Here is an 8,999-nt window from a genome sequence, read left to right on the forward strand (position 1 = left end):
TATTTTATCATAATCAAGAATTAAGATGTGTGAACAAGTAAACGATTGATTATCAAATTAGAGAATGAGATTTTGTTATGAAACAAACAATTGTAAACATATTGATAGGAATATTCAGATGTATTTAGTTACACTTAAGATTTTCTCAAACTCCATGTATGAAACTAAAGAAAGATCATATATTTCTAGAGGTTTGGAAAGAGGTGAAGTCTTTACCAAGAGTTATACAAATGGATAATCCTAAAGGGATGTCCATAGAAACCTGAGATAAGATAAAGCCTCTCTTAAGGGTTAAATAGAGATGGATAATCTTAAAGGGATGTCAATAGAGGACTAGGATGAGATTGCGTATCTCCTAAGGATAAAATAAAGATGGATAGTCCTCAAGGGATATCTGGAGAGGCTTGGCGAAAGAGAAAGTCTCTATTAAGGATTATAAAGAGGGATGCTCATAAAGGGATATCCATAGAGGCCTAGGATGAGATAAAGTCTCTCCTAAAGATTACAAAGGTCGATAATCCTATAGGCACATCCATAGAAGCTTGGCAAGAGATAAAGTCTCTCCCAAGGATGGATAGTCCTAAGGGTATCCATAGAGGCCTAGGGTAGGATAAATCCTCCCCATAAGATTACAAATGCATATTGAAAGGGTACTTGTAAGATTCGGGAAGAGATAAAGTCCCTACCAGAGCTTATAAGGATTACATATCATGACTTAGTCATAGGTCAAGTTAATACACAACCGGGAATACAAATATGGTGCAAAACATCAAGATAAGTGTCTTTAAATTGTTCCTTGTAATTTAATATAATATTCCATCTTAAGATTTGACACCTTTATTAGAGTTCTAACTTCAAAATGTAGACTTTGATTCAGGCTTTGATGGATTGTATATCGAAGTGCATACCAGAAGCTTACATTATTTGAGGACAAGTAATTTTTGAGAAGGGTGGACTGTATTGTCCTCTTCATAGAGCAGAATTTAATGGATAATAAGAATTAAAATATGAGATTAAATAATTAAATAATGTGAAAATGAATATAAGTATAATTAAGTTATATTGAATATATAAGTATTATAACATATAATAATTCAAAGAATATATTATTAATAAATAAATATATTAATATTAATAAACAAATCATAATTATAAAATGTTATAAATGAGATCATAATCAAGCATTGAAATAAATATACTCAACGAGAAACATTGACTCAAGAAAGGAAAAGGCTAAGTCATTTGTAAAAGAAGGGGTAGAGTGACTAAGACAACATCGGTATCAATCTAGATGATAATCAGTTTGCCAACTTTTCATAATAAGACACCTATAATTGATGGATAAACTAATTGATATTATAATAATACATTAAGCCAATAGTGATCATCAACTTTAAACTAATCAATGTCTTCTTAAGAGGTGTGATATTCCCTAAACCATGATTATGTCGAATCAACAAAAAATCATCAATATGAAGACCATTAATACAATGATCTATTACCTCACCTCGATAATAATTAAGTAAGAAGACTAATAGATTGGATCATATATATTACGTATGGAGTGGTTCAAAATTGTTATGGAATGATGTGATTAAGTATAAGGAAGAAGGGTGATTATGAAGAGACATGAATCATGTCGTAAGAACATGACTTATCATTCCAAAAAATAAGATATAATAAAGTATTTTGAACCATTCAAACAACATCATCAGCCTCGAAAATTTGTTTACCTTTAATCCTTGAATGGATCTTCCCATTTAAGAAATTGCCTCCCTGGTTGATTCAGTTGCAAGCACATACTTCTAAATCCAAGAGGGCCCTATTAATTGTAAGGGTGGAAGAAAAAAGATAGAGATAGCCAGAAGTGTAGGGAAAAAATGATAGTTTTCCAATGAGCCAACAATATATGTATGGACCAATCAACAATAAGAATTAAATGCATTATCAAAAGATTAAATTGGCAATTGTGTTACTGTAAAAAATAGGCGATCATTGTCAAATGAGAAAAGGGGAGAGACTGAGAAAGATGAGAGATTGAACAATCCAATATCTAAGCAACATCTAAGTCATTACAACAACTAGATAATATGAATTTAGTGTCAATATTAAATAAAAAATTGAATACCCTTAGACCACATTTGGTTGTTGGAATTAGACAAGAATTGGCATGCCCAATCCCTAAAAGTTTCAAATCTGTTGTTTGGGTGTGCGAAATCAACATTGGGATTTCCTTTATATAACTTTCCAAATACTTTATCTAGTTGGGCTTAATGATAAAATGCATAGCATATTCCTAAAATTTAATATTAGACTTTCAAACTGAGGGTTAACATCTAGGATGTTTTCCCTGCATTTCTAAGTAATTTATTTAACAAGACAATTCAATTCCTTAGGCCAAAATGCCCAATCTTAGTTGCTTGCACAGTACTCTATGATATAAATATGTCTTCATATTCTTCAACCAAAGCATGTTCCAACTGACATCTTAATATAGGTGAACATACTAAAAATCATATTCATACTTCATTCTAGATATATCCAAAGTTGTGGCCAATAAAACTTCCTCTATTAGCTTGCTAGTGAAAACAATCTAACTGCTGTCAGTTTTCCTGTGATATACTTAGTCAATTTTTATGATCAATCAAAACCAAAAATTGATCATCACTCCAAGAAACTGTACTAGATGATCATGTTTCCATCAATGACAATATTGATGTCCTTATATTTGGTCACTTGGAAACAATCTCCCCCTTTGGCGTAGATGGCAACACTTAGTGAAAATCGACTGAGTACCAATGGCAAAACATCCTTATAAAAAACTAGTTCAAAAACTTATCAAAGTTTGATACTTACATGCTATGATTGCTTATAACATACTCCCCTTATGGCTTATATTTCAATACTTTTATTTTATTTTTTACTACTATACTCCCCCTTTGACATCAATGGAAAAGGTGAGAACAAAAAATTCTTTATACAAGTCAAAAACTTGGTTCTCCCAGAAGATCTATACACAAACCTCAAACTATTTGCAGAATTTATCTCTAATTTTGCAAAATTAACATTACATACCTTCTTCATATTCTCAGCTACTTGAATCTCACCACAAATATCATATGTTTTAATCTCTGTTACATGAAGGTCTATTGGCCAAAAAGTCTCATAGGTCTTCTTTGAAGTCTCAAACAAATCTAATTGCTTCTACATAAGTTCTAATTTGGGTGATAGAAAACTTTGCAATAGAGAAAATCTATATAAAATTCCATCCCTTTCCTTTTGAAGAACACTAATCACACCAAATGCTTTTCTTATAGGCCTTTCTATATATATGGTGCTTTGATTCAACTTATCAAAGTCTTTCTAGGTAGCTTTTCCAACTTATCTTCTTCCTCCTTATAGTGTTGGAAATAAGAATCAAGGATATAGATCCTAAGTTCATCACATAACCACACACACATAACATAACATAGGGAGGGAATCCAAGGAGACGAGTCCTTTCAATCCCAATTCTAAAGAACTAGATCTACAAAGATTAGTGCTAACCAAAAAATAAGGAGCACTAATGTAAACTAGGTCTAGGGAGAATAGGGTAAAAGATATCCAAATCCTTGAAAACCCTAGATGATATAAGAAGATAGATCTAGATATAAGTAAATATGCTGAATGAACAAATAAGGTAGAGAATACACCTTTGGAATCTATTTTATGCTTGTTGCACTGATCATAATGAATGGAAATCACCGAATCTAGGCTTGAAACTAAGCAGTGGACAAAACCCATAAATTAATTAGCAATCTATTAGGGGTGAACTAGATGATCAAGGGTGGTCCAATCATTGTTGATGAATCAGGGTTGGCCCAGTCAGCCTTGACAGAATGTGTATGACATTGATTCTGATTTTACAATTCTAAAGAAACCTAAAAAGAGTACTCAGATCTGCAACCTATTCGTCGATTCAATATCTACACCCCGCAAATAAAAAGGGCTTTGTTATTTATTGTGGTTTTTCGTTGGTCAAACCCCAATTTAAGAATCAACCTTGAATTGAAATAATATGAATGTAAAATAATGATACAATGTATTGATTCTTTATCACCTTGTGCCAATAGAGAAACAAGAGTCGTCTAAAAATTTCTAAACAAACATTAAGAAAACACGTTGTAAGAGAAGCACATAACAACAAGAAAACACACAAAAAGAAACTATACTAGAACACTCCAAGCATTTTTTCCTCCTCCCTTATCTTGTTCAGTAGTAATAAGAGAAGGTGAATAACTTGCAAGAGGAGCTATATCCAACATAGTAGGAACAATAGCTAAATCTAAAGAAAGGACCCTCTGAAGAGTCAGTATGCTCAGGATTAGATGTAACTGTAAGCTGCATAGAAATAATTTTAGGTAAATAAACATCAAAATCAATAATTTCATGCTCATCATCATCTAAAGTATCTTCTTCATCTAAATTAACTGCAATATAATCCAAAATAGGAATATCATATCTATCCATCTCATCAGTTTGATTAACTTACTCAACAACCATGAATTGATGAGAAATATTCATACGAGCTTTACCATGAGCCTAGTGGTTACTCTTAAATTTACATGCATGTTAGTTATGCTTAGTTTTATTAGAGAATTTTTTTATAAGAAGTACGATGAAAGATCATATGTTCCTTACCTTTTGATGGCACAAGAGGAGGAACAACAAGAGGTTGAGAATTAGCAAAAGGAATCACAATAGGAGGGGGAAACCATACTAGGAGAAGGACCTACACTAGAAGAAGGAATCACATTAGGGGGACGAACCACACTAGGAGGATCAATAGATGCAATACATGGTTGACCATTAAAAATAGAAAAAACAAAAGAAATAGCGTAGAAGGTGTAGGTAAAATAACATGAGAAACATCCCTAGACATACTTAACTCATCAACATTTTAACATTTATGAGCTTGATAAGTGCAAAACTAAAATCTAGATGAGTAGGTGTAGTAAGAATAGAAGGCCAAAAGAAATCAAGAGTAGTACAATGTGGAAGTCTAGAAGGATGATGAAGACTATGATTGATCATCTTAATGTCACCATCATAAGGAAATTTAATGCACTAATGAATATGGGAAGCTATGGCTTGCATGGAAGTCAACCAAGGTAAACCAAGCTTCACTTAAAACTGATCAAAAGTAGGAATGACAACAAAGATACTATTCACCACCTTACTATAGATCTCAATGAGAAAAGAAATGGAACCTTGAGGAGGATACAAGAATCCATTACAAGTTTGAATCCAACTAGCAGTTGAGTCATAGAAATCATGATGTTTTTGCTTATCATATAACTGTTCCTTAGTAATAATATCAACCATGGAATTAGGATCAACAAGACACCCATAAGAAGGATATTTATCAATCCAAGTAGTAATATAAAGAGGACTATTGGGAGTCTTGAATATATCAACATGTGTAAATGTGATAACCAGGGCTCTAGTATGCTCCCAATTCAGTTTAGGTTTAGGTTGATCATTAGATGTGGACAAAATGTCTTTCCTAGGTGGAGGTGGAGGTTGAACTACACATTCCACAACATTAACAATATTATCATTCTCTCACCATAAGGTATCGTAAGCACCATTCACTTTAGGAGAAGAAGAAGAAGGATGTTGAACAATAGTAGTAGGAGTAGCGTATTGAGGTAAAGGATTAGTATAGATTTGAAGATCTTGATTAGGAGGTGCTACATATTTATTTCCAGTATCATGTCTATCAATAGATAATGTATTAGAATCAATCAAATTCTAAATCTTATGCTTCAAAGAATAAGAGGCCTCAATTTCATATCTGGGTTGGCAATGGTATTGACAAAAGGCTTTAGGATTAAAGAGTGGACTTGATGTATTATAAGGAAAAAGTAGTTATTTGGAGGAAGTGTAATCATGTTAGCACTCACCAACCTTCCTGTAATTGAATGTAAAGAATGAGAAAGAGGATTAGACTTATGATTCATATAAAAAATATAGGAAGAAGTAATAGCACCTCAAGATGTAGCAACTACTTGATCATCTATTGTATTTGTTTCTTTGATAATCTTGATATTTTGGTAAGATTTATAAAAAATATGATTAGGTGCAACATCACTCTTATCAATAGGTACAAGAGCCATTGCAGTGGTGCTCTCAAATTGAATCACTTGTAATTGATAATGATGAAGTGTTGTAAAAAGTTGTGAGAAAGAGGCAAATTCACGAAGAAGAATCTTATCTCTAATTTCTTTTTATAAATTTGTAATAAAAATATGTTTAATATCAATATCAGGCATAAGATAAGAAATTTGAGCATGGAAATCCTAAAATTTACCAATAAAATTAGTCACTTTCTCCTTAGGACCTTGTTTACAATGCATCAAATTAGTTAGAGAAACAGAAGGACCAATATTTTTTTGAACTTGTTGTATACATGCATTAGAAATTTTATGAAAGAAATCAATAGAATAAGGTGGTAAAGAGGAATACCATAGAAAAGATTTTTCATAGATGGTGTGAGCAAACAACTTAGTTAAATCCTATGATCATGAGTATAGTCACTACATAGAACTTGGAAAGTCTTAAGATGTGTCACATGATCACCTTTACCATCATAAGTGTCAAGGTAAGACATATTAGCTTGTTGAGGAGTAGTAGTACAAATAATGTCAAAAGACAAAGGACTACCCATATCACATGTAGGAACGTTAAACCTAGATTGAGTAAAGGAAGAAATTTTTTGTTGTAAAGAAGACACAATATAAGAAATGCTAAGGATAGTGGAATCATTAGAAAAAACACATGGGGCAAGAACATTTGATACAGTAGGAAGGGTGTATGAATTATCTAAAATAGAAGAAACTATGGGTGGAACACTAGGCACCACAATAGGAGTATTAGGATAAATGAAAGGAACATTATTATATGAAGGTTATGAAGTTGGCAAAGAAAAAGGTGGAACATTCACAAGACAAGAAGGAATAGGAAGACTACTAAGAGGATTAGATGCCTGAACAAAAGTAGTCACACTAGGATCAACATAAGTAGAAATTCTAGAGATACGTGCAAAAATAGGCAAAGTAGATTCAAGAGTAGAAACAAGTGGAGCCATTCCTACATCAGAAGCAACTTGAGTTAAAGGTTTAACATGAGTATGGACAAGGTGAGTAAGAACACACAATATATTAATGCCATTTTCATCATTACAAATAACTTTCCTAAGAGTGTAAAAAACATCAATATTCATGGTATTGTGATTTTCATGAAGAAGCCAATCATGAAATTTATCAATCTTAGTAGCAAGTTTATCAACTTTTTCGGGAGGAACCCTTAAAGTCTCATCCTCATCATGATATGAGTGAGAAGATTCATGCTCCATAGAAGGATTAGGATCGTGAGACACCATAGGGTTACTAAGGTTTCTAGATAGGGGGAAGGAGAATTTGGATCAAAGAGAGCTACGAGTCTACAACTTTTCCTAATAGGGATACTATAAGTAGGACTACAAGTAAGTAAAGCTCATACACCAAACAAGGAAAGGAGACAAAAAATAAATATAACCTTGTGATATGAACTAAAATCCAATGCAATGTATAAAAAGATATAAAGCATGCAAATATAGATCTTTAGAGAACACAAGAGCATGCTAAGATCTAACTTTGAATAAATAATCTAACACCAAATCAAAAGTGGAAATGCCAGTTCACCAATTAATGTAGTGTTGGAAATATGAATCAAGGATATGGAGCCTAAGTTCATCATATAACCACACACACATAACATAACATAGGGAGGGAAGCCAAGGAGATGAGTCCTTTCAATACCAATTATAAAGAACTAGATCTAGAGATATTAGTGCTTACCAAACAAGTAAGGAGCACTAATGAAAACTAGGTGTAGGGAGCATAGGGAAAAAAAATTCCAAATCCTTGAAAACCCTAGATGATGTAAGAAGCTAGAGATAAATATGAGTAAATATATTGAAATAACAACAAATTTAGAGAACACCTTTGGAATTTGTTTTATGCCTATTGTACTGGTCAGAATAAATGGAAATCATTGGATCTCAGCCTAGAACTACCCAATGGACAAAACCTAGAAATCATTTAGCAATATGTCAGGGGTGAACTAGATGATCATGGGTGGCCTAGTCATTGTTGATGAATCAAGGGCAGCCTAGTTAGCCCTATAGAATGTGTGAGACATTGATTCTAATTTCATAGTTCTAAAGAAAGTAAAAAAGGGTACTCATATTTGCAACTTGTTCATCGAATCAATATCTACAACCTACAAATAAAGAGATTTTTTTGTTGTTGATGGGGGGTTTTCCTTGGTCAAACCCTAGTGTAGGAATTAACCTTGAATTGAAATAAATGAAATAGCATTAATGTAAAGTAAATATACGAATTTACCTTACAATAGTAGGATCTCTCAAATTGAATGCAATGTGCTTACTTCACCAATTGATTTGGATCAAGAGGATGAAGATGAATGGATGTAGAATATGAAAGAAAGGAACTTGAATGGATTGAAGACAATCTTGAAGATAAAATCCTTTAATTTCTTGAATGCTTGAATCATTGATCTTCAATGGAGGACTACATGAATGAGTGCTTGAACTTGTGTGTAATCTTGAATTTCTTGGTATGATATGATATGTGATGTGATGTGTTAAGAAATTGAGAAAATAGAAGGGTTTATATAGAGCTCAAAATTAATGAACTCCCATAGGCCAACCTGTCTAGGATTAAGCACCCTCAAGGTACCCGAACATAAGACCTGAACAAAGGACCCAAATTAGGGACTAGTGAGGGGTGCATTGGATCTTTGATTGGACCATCAAGGGAACACTACACCCCTAATTGGTCAGGGACACACTACAGTGATGTTGACCAGGGGCCAGAACCTATGAGATTCCTTCAAGATCCCAAAACATGTCCTAAATCCTAGAAATCAAGCACAAAGTCTAAGACATAGTCGTT

This window comes from Cupressus sempervirens, chromosome 9, assembly GCF_028749045.1.
Source record: "Cupressus sempervirens isolate cs-2001-9-10 chromosome 9, ASM2874904v1, whole genome shotgun sequence".
Classification (NCBI taxonomy): domain Eukaryota; kingdom Viridiplantae; phylum Streptophyta; class Pinopsida; order Cupressales; family Cupressaceae; genus Cupressus; species Cupressus sempervirens.